Below are 17,739 nucleotides of genomic sequence, written 5' to 3'. Positions count from 1 at the left end.
TGGAATATATCAAAACAAGATTTCAGCTGATATAAAAGCACAAGAAAAATGAAACAAATTAAAACAATAAAATTTTCAATATACCTAAGAATTACAGTGTCTTGCATGTTTGTAATCCTTGTGCTTGAATTTCAACGATGCTTAATTCTTAGAATTGTGTTTCTGTGGTTCAAGCACTCTAATATTCCCTACATTTATTCTTCCTGCATGCATGCTTAATGATGCAAGTATTGTCATGAAAACCAACGAGACCATGCCAAAATACTTTTGTGCAACAACAGAATAATTTAATAAACCAGCATCCACAAAAAACTTTCAAGACAGATCTCACCTGTAACTTTCCCACAATAAATTTCAAATAAAATTATAAAACCAAGTAAGTCGGCTTAGACAGTTAGATGTCAAACTCATAAATGGAATTCACAAAGTTTTTTAAAATTAGATTACTGAACTTCAAGATTGCCAAAAATAGAAGTTTCCTATTTTTAATCTCCATCCCTGTTTTTATCTCTGTACAAACAGAAGGTTTAAAAGACAACGTAATCTAACCTTCACATCATTCTTCTTCATAATGCTGTGCATCAATTCTTACCTGGATTTCGTTCAGAAGCTATCTTCATCTAGCCTCTAGGGATAGGCATCATAGTATTCCTTAAGTTTTGAATCACTTTGGACTTGATGTTTGGATTTCGTTGTTTCAATGAAGCAGAATATTCTACTCTATACAGTTCAAACATTTTTCATTGTCACTTTGAAAGCACATATTGCTCTCATCATCACAACCCAAAAGAACACCAAACTTCTGTGCACACCCTTCAGCACACTCTCCTGCAGCAAATTTTGCAAAATCTCTAATGGAATGCCATGACTGGTTGAATATATAGGAGAATGACATTACATTCCTTGGATTTCAACATGCTCAAACAACAATTATCACATTTCCCAATTTGTTTTCCTTCCCTTTGATGGTAAGAATAATCGAGGTTGAGAGCAACACTGTAGTAGATATATACTATTGCCATGGGGGAATGATTTCACTCCTAAACAGACAATGCCAATAAATAATATAATCTAATAAGGCTGATTAGTCCTAAAGCCATTCTTTTGTAATCCAATTGTTGAAACTTGAAGCTGCATGCATAGGTTAATCCAATTCTGCTTTAAAATCCTAGTAAAACGGCAATTCCCTTATAAGTTGTAAAGAACATTTAAAGATGAATAGGTCCTTGTGAATCCCCTAATCTATGCAAGTCAGAATTTACTGAACAAGCTTAGCCCATGCAGCTAGTAAAGTTACAGAGAAACCCATCTGTGTATGCAAAAACAAACTTTGTCTAGAGTTAATCATAATTCTAAATTGAAATCTGTGTTCAAAATGCAAAACTTGGACTTATACCCCAGATGAGGACAATAATGAAGAGCAGCATTCTCAACATATAATTCTATATTGCAATGAATGGAAATGTCTTTATAAGTATGTTAAATATCTAAAGAAAAGGAAAAAACCCAATGGATTAGCCTAGGAACAGTTCCCCACAAATCTCACAACTTATGGTCCATGGAAAGCCAAAGTTCAATCAACAAGCATAGTACATTACCAATTAACCTCTCACGCATTTCTTTGGTGTGGATAGCCAATGAATCTCATAACTCATTGAAAGATACATTTCAATCAACAATATGGCACATTGCCAATTTGCCCCTCTCATCATTTGTTAGTGTGGATAACCAATGTCTTGAGCAATATTACAATATTACCATGGGGAGAGTATTTACTATTTCCCACCAAGGCACTCATGAAACTTGTCTGCTAAGGCTGATAAATCTTAATTTAAGTGTTTACTGTTTTAGATTTTCATTCTTGGAATTCACAGATATCACTTACGCCGTCACAAAGTTTCATTACCAAAACAATTGATAAAATGGCAACTCTGACAGTGAAAAACAAATGAATTAAGCTGTTACCAGATCAAATTAATCTTATATGTTATGAAACCTAGAATTCAATGAAGAAACCTAGCACATGCACCTATTATAGTTTGGCATTAGAAAAAACCTACCAGTGAATGCAGACTAAACTTTGCTGAAAAATACATATGAATACAACGCACATAAGGGTTTTCATTGTTGTTGAATACAAAAATCTGATACCTAAAAGGGGCAAGACCAGAAGCAACTCCTGAGTCAATCTAGTGGTTTACCCCTTAGACCCTGATAGGATGAGTCAAAGTTGACCGGCTATTTCATCCGAGCAAAAAAAGGTGTGAGTTTGTTGTTTAAAAGTATAAACCCCAGAAAGAAAAATATCATATATAATTGCTTATTGGATAGACCTGCAAACACGGCCCTTGTGAATCTCGTAAGTTATGGGAGCCAGAATTAAACAAACATGCCTAGCTCATATATATAATATAGTTAAATAGGGAAGTATGATGTACAATTTTCATGGACCAGCTAGGACTCAATCTTAGGTCCCCCAATTAGCTTTTGGAATGCTATACCACTGCACTACATGTTGCCATTGAGTTTCAGAGTACAAATTATTTCCAACACTCTCTTTCCCATCCCTCCCCGTTAAGCCACATTTCCGTCCTCCAGGTTCGTAACCTGGCTCTAATACCATATTGAAGACATAAAGCTGTCTGTAAATGTTGGCCGGACATTGCTTAAGAGTCAAACATAAATCTCAATATTTAATTGCTGCAATTCCAACCTAGATAAGGAGGGCAATATCAGGTACTCATATTTTCTCTCTCTAATCCTCGAATAGACTCTAATGAGGACGTTAAATGGTGAAATTTCTCGAATTTTACACAAGAAGCCTTCAAAACATCAATCGATCCTCCCAAAACAACCCCTAGAACGAGACCTCAGCGAGGCCTTCATTAAATCTCACCCCTGACACCTAACCCTAATCCGCCCCCAAAAGATTGCTTTGTAAGTGCACCAAATCAAACACCAATAACACAAAAATGAAAAACTGAAAAAAATCCATCACTAAAACTCCCTCACTCCTCCCTAATATCAACAAATCTCGGGAAATAGAATACAAAAACTCCCCTTAACACCCCTTAAAAACGATAAATTTCCCCCAAAACAAACCCTAAATTCGCATCCAACGGTAGAAATTAACGGATCGGATCAGGGCATACCTGCAAACGAGACCGCAAATCCTCACAAGGCCATTGCATCTCTCAACATTTTCCCGGTGGCCGTGAAACAATCGCTGGTGCAGACTCCCCTCCAACGCCTCCTTTGTTCTGATCAAACTAATAATTACTCCAGCTGCAGATCATATACAAAGACATCTAAATGAAGTATCTAGTATAACAGCGAGAGATTTAATTAAGAATTAGAATTTATTTGCACAGGTCATGTCTTAGATTAATTACTGGAGGGGCGAAATGATTGGTTGACCTACTCGCATTATATTCTGTAATTAAGGTTTTAATATTTTCTTATGATTCCCGGTTTGGATTTGTTTGAAATTTCTAACACAGCTGGACTTCCTGCGTACTCGTAGTCCGATGTGGCCAACCTTTGAATGATAATTTTTGCCACGTGGACGAATAGATGAGGCGTACTTGAATTTTCCCGTTAGTTTCTACGTTGAGCGTAGCATAAAATTCTGTGGGGAATTGAACGTCGGATATTTACTTTTTTTCTCATTCCGACTTGTTTTACTTCTTGGAGAGAGGAACTCCCAAATTTGGAGGACCAATGATTAGTCGTTTATTTAGTGAATGAATGAATTTAATGGCCTCTAGGAGAATGAACAGTCTTAAGGGATCTAGAATAACGGTTTTAAGTTCCTTTAAGTTTTAATGTCAGATTTTGTTATGAATTTTAAGTAGTGAATGTGAATGAATGAATTTAATGACGTTTACGAGACTAAATAGTTTAAAAGGGATGGAGAATAATAGCTTTAAGTCATCTTCAAACTTCAATGTCAAATCTCTTGTTATGAATTTTGAGTAGTGAATGTTTCTAGAGGGGGGATTGATAAGTAATTTTGGATGATAGTTGTTTTCAAGAAAGTTTTTGGTGAATGTTGTCTTCAAATAGGTTTTTTTATGGTTGTAAAAAACTTTACCTAAGCTTAATCTTTGTCACTCAAATCAAATGTATACATTTTATCACTAGCATGCTTATATTTTAGAAAAACATATGTAAAATTTGAGATATCAAATTTTTAAATAATTTTATTAAATAAGAAAAAATTATTAGATTTATTATTTAGCTTGTCAAATGTTAGCACTATTTTTTTATAATAATATAGAATACCAAATAATTACAAAGATATGTATAAGGAACATGATATATCAATAGTTGATTCTGAGATTTTGAAAATGTCTCTTGCTCGTTGCGTTGAGACCGTTGCTGACCCTTCCCTGTGTGTGACTACAGACCTCTCCCTGCCTGTGTTTGGCTTGGTGGGTGTTCTTCATTATGGGAGCGATGCACCTGTTGTGGGTTGGGTGGCTGCTGCTACTCCTCATTCTATAGATAGTTCCCCCTTCTCCGTTGAAACCCTTTCGGTTCGAGTTGCGGCTACTTCAGCTAGTGATGTTGCTGGTCCGGGGGGTCGTCCTTCTGTTGTTGTTACTGGCAAAGCTCCTTCCTCTGTTGTTGTTGTGGATGTTGAGGTTGGGGCTAGTGTGGTTGGTGCCAGGATCCCTTTTGTTGGTGATCTTGCTCCTCCCAAACCTCAATCCTTTGCTCCTAGGCGTAGCTTTGCCCACATAGCCAAAGTTGTTGGTCATCTCCACAAGGGAATTTGTCCTCTTCCTTGTGCCAAGACTTCCCCTGTTGTGGTTTGTGGCATAGAGGTTATGGAAAATATTGAGTTTTACCAACATTGTGCTTTGGTTTGCAGATTTACTGGGTTCTAGCCTTCTCTTCTGGACCTTCATCATTGGGTGAGTAATTCCCGGGAACCTTTAGTTGCTCATGGCATTGAGATTTTTCCTTATGTTGAAGGCTTTTTCATTGCTTCCTTTACTTCTACTCTTGATCGCGACTTGGTTTTGGGTAAGTTGTGGGCTTAAGGAGATCACTCTCTCTCTCTATTAAGCCATGGACAACTTCCTTCAACCCCCTTATTGGACCTCTTATTGTTCGTCTGGTTTGGGTCTGCCTTCCTAATCTTCCCCTCCATTTTTGGGAGCCTTCTTGTTTTGAGGCCATCGGCAACTCCATTAGCAGCTTCTTGAAGGTGGATGATGCCACAACTTCCATGGGTCATTCAACCTTTTCTCGTCTATTAATTGATATTGAAAGATCTTTGCCCCTCCCTTGGGATGTGGCTCTAATGGTTGGGGATAGGCCATGGTCTCAATCGTTGGATTGAGGGCCTCCCCTTTCGCTATTGAAGATGCTTCTCAACAAGTCACTTGGCTTTAGACTGTTCTCTCTCTCACCGCAGAGGTGCTGCTTCTTGGTGGAAGGATGCTACTAAAGATCACTTGATGTTTAATGCTTCTGAGTCTGCTTATGTTGACTCCTCTCTGGAGGATGATGTCTCCTCTCAAGATGAGGTGCCCCTTACTATTGATGAAGCCTTTGTTGATGTTACTACTATCGTGGGCTCTTCCACCCCCTTGGCTCCTACATATGTTGCTCCTGCTCCACAACTTTGCTCTTCTCCTGGCGATTCTGCTCTTGTTTCTATTCTACAGCAACAATCTGATGTTGTTCTGCAGTAGCAGTCTAGCGGTAACTCTGCGGGGTCTTCCCCGCCTGATTTTTCTTTGAATGTTCCTGATGACAGTGTTGCCTAGACGGTTGTTTGTCACAGGTGGAAGGGAAAATCTACCCCCCTTCCCAACCCCCCCTTTGTCAAGTTTTGGGTATTTCTCCCCTCTTGAGATGGGTTGGGTTGTTGCAAATTTGAAGGTTTGTTTGCCCTGTCTAACTTTGTGTGTTTGGAGTTTGCACCCCTACTTGGCATGTTTGTCGCCTTTGGGTTGTCGTTTAAATTTGATAGCCTTTTGGCAGTGTAAAGGGTCAATGCCCTTGTTAACATTGTTTTATTAATAAATTTGCATGTATTGCTAGCTTTTCCATTTCTTGGTTTTTAAAATGCAAGAGCCAACAGAAAGATAGAAAATTGTTATGTTATGCTTATGGTGATATTAAAGAGGGTTTGAAAAGTTATTATTGAATATTGTTATAGAACAAACTACATGTATCCAATATAAAATTATTAACATTAGTGGTAGGTGTAGACACCTAAAATTAATGTTTAAATAATTTAAGCCTGTCATCATTATTAACCAATTTAATTGTGTTAATTCCCTTCTTCTTAAGGTTAATTAAATCAAATATAATCAATCTTGTCACTATAGTCCAATAATTAATTTATCAAATAAATTCTTCTAAAGTCAACCAAATCATTAATTCTTCTAAATTCCTCATAGTTAGTTAATTCTGGTTAATTAACTTAAGTCATGTGATTCCTACAAATCACTTTTCTTAATCCCCACTTAGCCTAATTAATTCTTCCTTATTCGTACTTATCATTATTCTTCAATTTTATATTCCTCCACCCATGTCACGTCGCCTTTGATTTTTTCAAGGAAATTCAAATTCCTTGAATCTCCCCATGCATCCTCTTCCCACGGAATTTTTAATTCCTTTATCCATTTAGTCTTCCCACACATCCTTTACTTTGGAATTTTTAATTCCTCTCTCCTTTCCCCAACAAATTTTATATTCCTTTTACACCTTGATCCATGTCTTCCATCCCAAATCAATCTCAACCCTTCATATCCAAATCAATCTTGGCCCTCCATTGGCCTCATCCAATCTATAAATTGGAGTCTCATTTCCTCACAAATCACTACATGGAATCTTCCTCTAATCTTATGTTGCCCCTTCTTCCTCTATCTTCTTCTATCATATCCACATAATGTCCTCATAATATCCAAATAATCCCTCATCCAAGACAAATCCCTTTTTCATCCAAATCTATTCATTCCTCATCCATCATAATCCAAATCCAATCCTAATCCACCAATCTTGTTAAGCATTTGGAGAGCATTCCACATCCATCAAGAAGAGCACATCCAAACAAGTGGAGCACAAGGGCGCCTCTACTTCATCAAGCTCAATCATTCTTAGTCGCATGTTTTGGATCAACGCGAGAGTCTACAAACCAACATATGCGCCTTGGCTTCAGCGCGTCTGTTTCAAGTTTAAATTTTACTAACCCGCAATTTTTGCAAGTTTGTCGATCAGCACGAGCGTCATGGCTTCAACACGTTCGTTGTTCATGGTTTACCTCGTTACATGTTTTAGGTTTCCTTCTTTTTATTTTTTGCTCCTAATTAGTTAAAATAAGAATAAATAAAAAATCAACTAAAATAAATAAATAAAAAATTGTAGCTTGTAATTCTGCTTAGATTGATACTTGGATTTTTTGGTTAATTGCACAATTAGCGCGTGCACAAGGGTTTGGCGCTTGCACCCTGGTTCTAGCATGACCGTGGAACCTTGTTAACTAGCTCATTTTGAAATTTGAAATTTTGCTTTTCCCGCTAACTTTTTTTTTATATATTTTCTTGTTTTAACGTGTACGCACGCACATCAGCGCGTCTGCTTCTACCTCAACGCGTTCGATCAGGTATAATTTTTGAATTTAAATTCAGTCTTTTTTCTCTCTTTTTGATTTATTTTGCAGGCGGCGGACTTACTTCAGCGTGTGCGCAAGCGGATCAACGCCTACGCAAGCATTGTGGTGCGTTCGCTTGTGGAACAGAGCCTGCGTTGTATCCCTTAGGGATTTAGTTACTAATCAATTTTTTAGTTTTTCTGGTCTGCACTGTTTGCCCAAGATCAGAAACTAAGACTACTAACTCATTTTTTTCTGTAGCACGTTTGATGAAGACATGTTCTCTCCACTAGTTTAGATGTTTTTCATGTATTTTTAGATTAGAAAACACTTACTTTTGGGCTTTAAATCTTACAAGTGTTTGTCTCTTTTAGAATAGTTGCACAATTTGATTTTCTAAAGGTTAAAGAACATAATGTATTTCATGTCTTATTTTATTTCGATTGCATGTTTTTACCTTTAGAGGGCCTACCTTCCCAATTTTCCTGGCACTTCGCACAGGCATTGGTGAGAGGGGAACGACCCAAGTGAGTACGACTAAACCCAAGCATTCAAAATCACTATAATAAAATCACCTTTTGAAATGAAAATCTCGGAGGACAGAGCTATCTAAGTTTACTCTCATATCGAGTACTTTGTAGGGTCCTTGAGGTCTAAATCATGCTTGTGTGACTACTATTGTGTTTGGCATTTTATTGGGCTATAGGCCTCAATCGTGCTTGCGCAACTACAAAGGATAGTCTTCAAAAAAAAACCCTTACTAAGAACTCTAGGAATAGAAGCTACTTGGTTCACCTCCAAAAGGTGGATAATCTTTTTGCAAGGGATATAGTAACTCCCCCAAGAGACTTGTCGTATCGTGCCCCCATTAGCATTTGGAGTCGGCTAATACGGCGTTGAGGATCCATTGCACGAGACTCAACGACCGTATTCTGATTAGCTATTGGGTGTGTACCTAAGTCAGTAAGCAAAGGTTTTCCTCCTCAGCCAACTTCCTAGGATAGCATGTTGGGCTTAAAGTCTCTATTTGTGTCAATGGCTAATGTGTTTTCTATGTCTTCTTGCCAAGAGTAGAATTAGTATAAAACACTACCCCTTCAAATTCCACTTTGTCGTTATCAAACCCCTATTTCCCTCATCATCATCCATATCAAATCCCTAATCCATTTTCATCTATCTAAACGATCATCAATCCCTAACCAATTTCTCTGTTCTATCGTTAATCCAATCTGGGATAACCTTCCCCTTGCTCTTCATACCATCGATCCATTCTTCCACAGTCATTTTTATTCCATCCTTGAGGACTTAGCACATCAACCTAATCAAATCTCCAGAAATCCCAATCATCAATCATTAATCCTAATCCAAAGTCAACACTTTGTGAAAGTTTGATTTAGACCTTTATCTTTAATCAATCATCAATTGGATTTTTGTGCTTGGGAAAGAATCTCCCCCAAGTACCTTTGCTTAATCATTTGGGTTGATCAAAACCCTAAATCCTTTTGCCCTGCTTTTCTTAGGCACGCAAGTCCACCCTAAGTAGAAGAAGGCTTAATCATTTGGATGCTTTGCCCTATTTTTCTTAGGCACGCAAGTCCACCCTAAGTAGAAGAAGGCTTAATCATTTGGATCCTTTCCCATATTTTTCTTAGGCACACAAGTCCACCCTAAGTAGAAGAAGGCTTAATCATTTGGATCCTTTGCCCTATTTTTCCTAGGTACACAAGTCCACCCTAAGTAGAAGAAGGCTTAATCATTTGGATCATTTGTCATATTTTGCTCAGGCACGCAAATCCACCCTGAGTAGAAGAAGGCTTAATAATTTGGATCCTTTTCCCTACTTTGCTTAGGTACGCAAATCCACCCTAAGTAGAAGAAGGCTTAATCATTTGGATCCTTTTGCCCTATTTTGCTTAGGCACGCAAGTCCACCCTAAGTAGAAGAAGGCTTAATCATTTGGATCCTTTGTCATATTTTGCTTAGGCACGCAAGTCAACCCTAAGTAGAAGTAGGCTTAATCATTTGGATCCTTTTGCCCTATTTTGCTTAGGCACATCAAGTCCACCCTAAGTAGAAGAAGGCTTAACCATTTGGATCCTTTGCCCTATTTTGCTTAGGTATGCAAGTCCACCCTAAGTAGAAGAAGCTTAATCATTTGGATCCTTTTGCCCTATTTTTCTTAGGCACGCAAGTCCACCCTAAGTGGAATAAGGTTTAATCATTTGGATCCTTTCACGCCTCACTTAAGTCCTAATCCAAGGGCTAAGGTTTCATTTTAATCCAAGTCAATCTTGTCCTAACCCAAGGACCCATCCAATCTAATCAAATTCAACTCGATCCAAGAAAATCAAATCAAATCAAATCAATCCATCAATCCAATCTAAAGTTGCTAAGTCCTTGTCCTCATCTTCATCTGACATCATCTCATTACTTTTTTTCAATCAAGTCTATCTAATCCCAACTTATCCCCCATTCTTAGCATTTTGAGGTCACATGGCTACCCAAAATCCACATCCAAACTTCAAAGCTTGGTATGAGAAAATGCTCATGGAAGTTCATGGATCACCCTATCAACCATCCACATCTACCTCATACGTCTCTCAAAATTATCCATCTTTCACATATCCATGTCTCCCATCCCAGCCCATTTACCAAGTCAATCCTAGTTCATCTCGCATCTCTTATCCTTCTCACTCTATTTATAGCATATATATTATCCACGGAACTAGATGTTATCCTACCATCTTGCACTCTACACTTGGGGGAAATCTTCATGCTATCCTACCATCTGCATTATCCATATCCATTATCCTCTATCTGCATCCTATCTAAGTCCATCATACTTTCCTATCTTTGGTCTTGACTATCCTATCCATATCCTTCATCTCATATCCCTCATCTTATCCAAATTCATCCCTCATTCCTACCTTTGGTCTTGATCTTGTCATTGGTCCCCCTCCATGTATCCTATATCCACAAACCAATCCCATCACATCATATCATATTCCCCATCCAATCCAATCCTATTCAATCATTTATCCCCCTCCCATTTTATCCAATCCATTTATGACCCCCATCACACTGAGCTTTTCCCATCTATCTGAGCTTATGCTAACTTGCACGTAATCCAAACACCCATCCACACTGTGTTAATCAAATCCAAGCAACAATCCTCTCACCTAGAGATCATCCACGCCATCTTGTCTCTTGCATCTATCAATCTACCTGTACCTTGTCCATCAGGATGTATCCTTCCCATGTCTGGTAGCCTAACCAAATCCATGTACCACTCTTGGCAAGAGATATCAGTTGGTCATGTGCATGTTGTTTACATGATTGATCTCGTCACTTTGATTTTCATCTTGTGTCCCAAGACTACACCTGTTCAGGGCTACCCTGATCATCCTATATCTCAGCATGTCTTGGTTGGTGTATAATGGGGCATTATTTTTTTATGGTACAACGTGCTTGATGGTTTCTCTTGTATGATCCTACAGTCTCACATTTACATCATCATCGATATTTGCGAACCTATGTACACAGAGATACCTATTGTTTAAGAGTCTAGTCCACGCCTCAGATATTCAAAACATCCCAATTCCTATAATCAGTGGTGTAGATAATCTATGGCAATATCAAAAACTAGGTTTGCTCTGCATATCTGCACAACAAGAAATCCTGTCCAATTCATTTCGTTCATCCATCTCACAGGATCCAATTCATTTATTCCCTCTTTCATCATCTTTATTCTTTCATTATTTAGTCTTCTAATCCATTTCAAGAGCACAACCGTGTTCTTTGAACACACATGTCCTCTTGAGGGGGGCATACCACTACTTCCTCATCATCCTTCCTCCTCGTCATTCTTCCTCATCTCATGACTGGGGCATCAAGCTACTAGTCTTTATCCTCACCATCCACTATGTTTTACTCTTCTTTGATATAACATCACCTCATAACGCTATATCAAAGAGGGGCAAAATGTAGACACCTAAAATTAATGTTTAAATAATTTAAGCCTGTCATCATAATTTACTAATTTAATTGTGTTAATTCCCTTCTTCTTAAGGTTAATTAAATCAAATTTAATCAATCTTGTCACTATAGTCCAATAATTAATTTATCAAATAAATTCTTGTAAAGTCAACCAAATCATTAATTCCTCTAAATTCCTCATAGTTAACTAATTCTAATTAATTAACTTAAGTCATGTGATTCCTACAAATCACTTTTCTTAATCCCCACTCAACCTAATTAATTCTTCCTTAATCATACTTATCATTATTCTTCAATTTTATATTCCTCCGCCCATGTCACGTCACCTTTGATCCTTTCAAGGAAATTCAAATTCCTTTAATCTCCCCATGCATCATCTTCCCAAAGAATTTTTAATTCCTTTATCCATTTAGTCTTCCCACACATCCTTTACTTTGGAATTTTTAATTCCTCTCTCTTTTCCCCAACGAATTTTATATTCCTTTTACACCTTGATCCATGTCTTCCATCCCAAATCAATCTCAACCCTTCATACCCAAATCAATCTTGGCCCTCCATTGCCCCCCCCCAATCTATAAATTGGAGTCTCATTTCCTCACAAATCACTACATGGAATCTTCCTCTAATCTTATGTTGCCCCTTCTTCCTCTATCTTCTTCTATTATATCCACATAATGTCCTCATAATATCCAAATAATCCCTCATCCAAGACAAATCCCTTTTTCATCCAAATCTATTCATTCCCCATCCATCATAATCCAAATCCAATCCTAATCCACCAATCTTTTTATGCATTTGGATAGCATTCCACATCCATCGAGAAGAGCACATCCAAACAAGTGGAGCACAAGGGTGCCTCTACTTCATCAAGCTCAATCAGAGGAACAAGAGAGATCTTTTCTTGCAAGGTATAGATTGGTTACTTTATTGCTTTCATTTAGCTTTTGTGCTTATTTGGATTTAAACTAACCATGCTAACCTTGCATGAAATTTTCCCTTGGTTCAGTAGGTATGTTTCTTTTTTTAAGAAATAAAAGAAAGACGACACTGGAGTTGATTTTTGCCAAAAATTTGGAGGTTTAGTTGTGCTTAATTGTAGTGCCCGCCAAAATATCCTAGAGAAATAATCTAAAATCTACTAGCAAATGGAATTAATCATTTTTTTTTAAACATCCATTACTTCTATGTTATCATTAACATACATTAATGCGACATTATCCATTTACAAGATCACATCCATAGAACTATATTATGCAAGCGGAATAATTCATTTAAACATCAACATATCTCTAAGTAATCTCTTACTAACATAACCATTCCCCGGGGTATCTCAACATCACTACTTGACATCATTCTAACATATCAAATTCATTCATCTAGGACACCATATTCTATTATTATTCAACTAATAATTTTCTTTTCATGCAACTAGAATAGACATTAGCACATATACATAACTCTTTCACGTAGCATTTCCTTAGACTCATCTTGAAATACTATCCAAATGTTCCTAATATTCCTAGTTCCATTTATCACAACACATCATAGATCTATTTAACCAATTCAACTCCTATTTACTCAAATAAGATTCAAGACAACCATTACTATTCTTTCTATCATTCATTCCATAGGATTACACTCACAATTCCATTTCACAAATTCAAATGTAACACAATTACATATAAGCTAGCTCATTTCTTTTTCCACGTAGAACTCATAAATTATATTACAAAATGAATATCCAATTCATCAAAGAATGATCAATTAACAATTCTCCTTGTTTACTATTGTAGCGGCGGGAGTCTCCTTGGCCGACTACATCCAAATATGCAATTAGTCGTTGGCTTTGCATATTTGTTTAAGCCGACCCTAAAATCTCGACCTTGCAAAACTCCTCCACCCTTGTGTAAAGTTCAAAGGAGGCCGACCCATGGTAAAGGGTGTCTTCAATTGGATATAAATTAGGATCAAATCTCTTCCCATAAGCATTTCCATAACATTAAGAACAAATCACATAACCTCAACAACAGTTCACATACCTAGAGTAGATTGTTGACTCTCAAGATCAGATCGAGTTATCTATCTTGCTTCAAGGAGTGAAGCGATTCATCTTGGTACTTGTATTTGACCATTGTATAAGCATCTTGTTGTTCTTATTTGATAATTATAATACAGATACTTGTTGCTGGGTTTTTCTTCCTCATGTTGGAGGGTTTTTCCAGGGTACATGTTGTGCAAATTAGATTAAAATTATCTCGCATCTGCTTACCCTAAAATCTGATCATAAAATAACATGGTATCAGAGCGGGTTTAAGAAGGTCTTGATCAAATTTCTCTAAAGCAGCGAAGTTCTCTAATGGTAAATGGACTCAAGGTTGAGGATAGGCTTGAAGGTGCATCAAACTTCACTTCGTGGAAATATAGAGTCCTTATTGCACTAGAAGAAAATGACCTTCTTGAGTTCGTAGAAAATGATGAAATATTTGAACCAACCGATGAAGCTGAGAAACTTCAAATAAAGAAGAATGACATAAAGGCCAAGAAGATCTTGATTGATTCGATGAAGGATCATTTAGTGCCACTTATTTCCAAAATGACAACTGCTAGAGATTTGCTCAAAACCTTGGAAGGACTTAATGAGATCAACAACACTAGTAGAGTCCTTGCTCTAAGGCAACAAATTCATCAAATCGAAATGGTGAAAGGAGATTCAGTCACATCAAGAAGGTTATCAAGTTGCATTTTCAGAAGAGAAAGTTCTTGCTTGGCCAAAGAACTTTGGCATCAAGACAACACATGTGATTGGCAACCGACATGAGAGTCTGTACAAGTTGTCCATTCATCCAGTTTAAGCACTTCTACATAACTCTTCCAGTTCTAGCGAGCTATGGCATAAAAAACTTGCTCATTTACATTATAGGGCCCTTCCATTATTAGAGAAAATGGTTAAAGTCATACCTAAGCTCAGCCATGAGCATGATGGTACTTGTAAAGGTTGTGCCATGGGTAAAAATAATAAGAGTCCATTTCATAGTAATGAAAGTAGGTCAAAAGAAATATTAGATCTTGTACGTTCTAATTTATGCAGTCCAATGTCAATGGCATTCATAAGTGGATTTTTGTATTATGTAATTTTCATAGACGATTACTCTAGGAATACTTTGATTTATTTTTTGAGGTCTAAAGAGTCTAAAGAAGTCCTATATAGATTTAAAAATTTTAAGGCCCAAGTAGAAAACTTGTCTAGAAGGAGGATCAAAGTCTATGGTCTAATAATGGAGGCGAATACACTTTTGCAAGCTTTCGTAATTTTTGCATCGAGGCAGGAATTAAGAGGGAGTTTTGTGTTCTTTACAACCCACAACAAAATAGAGTTGTAGAAAGAAAAAATAGGTACATAGTTGAAACAAATAAAGCCATGATTCGTGACCAAGACCTACAAACCTTTCTTTGGGCAGAAGTTTCCAGAACAACGGTATATGTTCAAAATAGGTGCCCCCATCGGATATTGCAGATCATGACTCCAAAAGAAGCCTTTATAGGGGTTAAACTTGAAGTCAGCCATTTAAGAATCTTTGTTTGTCCAGTGTACGTTCATGTTCCTAAAGATAAAAGAACCAAGTTAGAACCTTCTGGCAAGAGAGGAATATTTGTGGGCTACAGTGAAACTTCAAAAGCATACAGGATATACATTCCAAATCAGAAACAGGTAGAGGTTAGCAGAGATGTTACATTTGAAGAAGATGTTGCATTTAGAAAATCTAAAGGTTCATGCATGGAGATAGATAACAAAGATCAGGAGACTTCTCAAGATATGGATGTTGATCATACTCTTGAGATTCAAAGGGAGTCTACTGAACCAGTAGAGCCTATTGATCCAATTGAGCCCTTGGAACCTACTGATGGTCCAAGAGATATTGTCATAAGTTGAAAGAGGCCTCTTTAGGCTATGAAAACTATACAGGAGGCAGAAAAGTTTGCAGCTCCTAGAGGCACATTCAAAGAAAGTAAAATACCTCAGAAGTTTTCAAGCTATGTTGCATTAATGAGTGATATCATTGAATCTGAACCTTCCAGTGTTGAGGAAGCTTCAAGTCAGCATGTATGGAGAGATGCTATGGATGGAGAATATCAATCTATTATCAGGAATGATGTCTGGGACATTGTTCCGGGACTTGATGGAAAATCAGTTGTCTTCCAAATGGCTTTTCAAAATCAAGCATCCAGCTGATGGAAGTATTGAAAAGTACAAAGCAAGATTTGTGGCTAGAGGATTCTCTCAAAAAGAGGGAATAGATTATGAGGAGACATTTGCTCTGGTTACTCGCTATACATCCATCAGAACTATCATTGCCATTGCAACAACAAAGGGATGGAAGCTGCATCAAATGGATGTGAAGATAACATTCCTTAATAGTGTGATCGAAGAGGAAGTTTCCATTGAGCAGATTGATGGTTTTGTGATTCATGGGAATGAGTCTCATGTTTGCAGACTAAAGAAGGCTTTGCATGGCCTTAAGCAGGCTCCTCATGCTTGGTATGAGAGGATTTATTGATACTTGATGGGATTGGGGTGTTCTTCAAGAACGATGCAGATCCAAATCTCTACTTCAAGGTAATTCATGGCGAGGCTCTTATTTTGGTTCTTTATATTGATGAATTATTTATTTCTGGAGAAGACCATCTCATTGACAAATGTAAGGAGTTAGCTTCTGAGTTTGAAATGAAGGACCTAGGTCTTATGCATTACTTTCCAGGATTGGAGGTATGGCAAAGACCCAATAAGAGTATTCTAAGTCAAGGGAAATATAGCATAGATATCTTGAAGAGATTTTGAATGACGGACTGTAAGTCCATGTCTACACCTATGGAGACAAATTTGAAGAAGTTGAGTAAGTCTACAGCTAGTTCGGATTTGGTAGATCCTACCATGTATAGATAGTTGATTGGTTCATTGATGTATCTAGTCAATACTAGACCTGGCATTTGCTATGCAGTGAGTGTTCTCAGTCAGTTTATGTATGAACCAAGACATATTCATCTATTTGAAATAAAACATATATTGAGGTACTTATGTGGCACTGTAGGATATGGGTTGAGATATGCTTCCATTGCAAATTTGAATCTATAAGGTTACACTAATTTTGATTGGGTCGGTAGTGTAACTAACAAAAAGAGCACATCTGGTTGTTGCTTCAGTTTGGGCTTTGCTATGATTTCTTGGTGTAGCAGGAAGCAGTCTTTAGTGGCACTGAGCACCACAGAGGCAAAGTATATTGCAGCATGTGTAGCTGCTTGAGAAGCAGTGTGGCTTTGAAAGCTCCTTGCAGGATTGTTTGGACAATTGATAGAGCCTACTGTCATTCATTGTGACAATCAAAGTTGTGCGAAGCTTTCTGTCAATCCTATGTTTCATGATAGAACAAAACATTTGGAGATCAAATATCACTACATTCAAGATATGGTTCAAATGAAGGCCATTCAGCTAAGGTACATTAGCACTGACGATCGGATAGTTGATATTCTCACCAATCCACTTGCCAAAGTGAAGTTTGTTCATTTTCGAGATAAACTTGGAATTGTAGAGAATGAAGCCCTTGTTGAGAGGGAGTCTCAACATTAGTGATTTCTTGAGATGTACTTTATTGCATTCTTCTCTATGAGAGAGAATTTTGAGGCGCAAGCCCTTGTTAATGCATTCTTCTCTGTGAGAGATAATTTTGAGGTGAAAGCCCTTGCTCCACCCTTTGGGAGTAACCATGGTGGATGTCACGTTGAGAGACTCCATGAAAACATCACTTGTGTTTGTTCACCCTCTGGGAGTAGCCATGGTGAACATCATGATGAGATGGCGACATCACGTTGAGTGACTCCGTGATGGGCACCTGTGTACATATTCATTTTTCATACATGGGAATAGCCATGATGAATGTCATCACATCGAGTGCCTCAAACTTACTGACCTGGATCTCCTGGAAGAGCAAAATTGGTGAGACACTTAAGATGTCTTGGTGACGGGTAGTTTATCTCTAAAGGATTGAAGTGATTGGATCGGTGAGACTTGTACTCGCTCTTGCCAATGGGGACTTTCAATGTGACCTGGACTATCAATGTGAGTTTTCTAACTCACA

General features: G+C 37.6%; 1 protein-coding gene across 7 annotated transcripts in view; it reads right to left on the bottom strand.

Moving 5' to 3' along the window:
- Positions 1-3,402, bottom strand: part of LOC131069144 (uncharacterized) — a 52,595-nt gene extending 49,193 nt beyond the window's left edge. For 4 of the 7 annotated variants that reach the window (XM_058004486.2, XM_058004484.2, XM_058004490.2 and 1 more), the window contains exon 1: positions 3,153-3,402. The gene's annotated coding sequence lies outside the window, so the exon portion shown is untranslated. Of the gene's footprint in view, positions 1-84; positions 215-3,152 lie in introns of all 7 variants that reach the window. The other 3 variants (XM_058004487.2, XM_058004489.2, XM_058004488.2) reach the window with 2 other exon arrangements.
- Between the last annotated feature and the right edge of the window lie 14,337 nt (positions 3,403-17,739).

Source organism: Cryptomeria japonica, chromosome 1 (assembly GCF_030272615.1).
Source record: "Cryptomeria japonica chromosome 1, Sugi_1.0, whole genome shotgun sequence".
Lineage (NCBI taxonomy): Eukaryota > Viridiplantae > Streptophyta > Pinopsida > Cupressales > Cupressaceae > Cryptomeria > Cryptomeria japonica.
The sequence above is the reverse complement of the archived record's forward strand: the minus strand, read 5'-3'. Positions and strand labels throughout refer to the sequence as shown.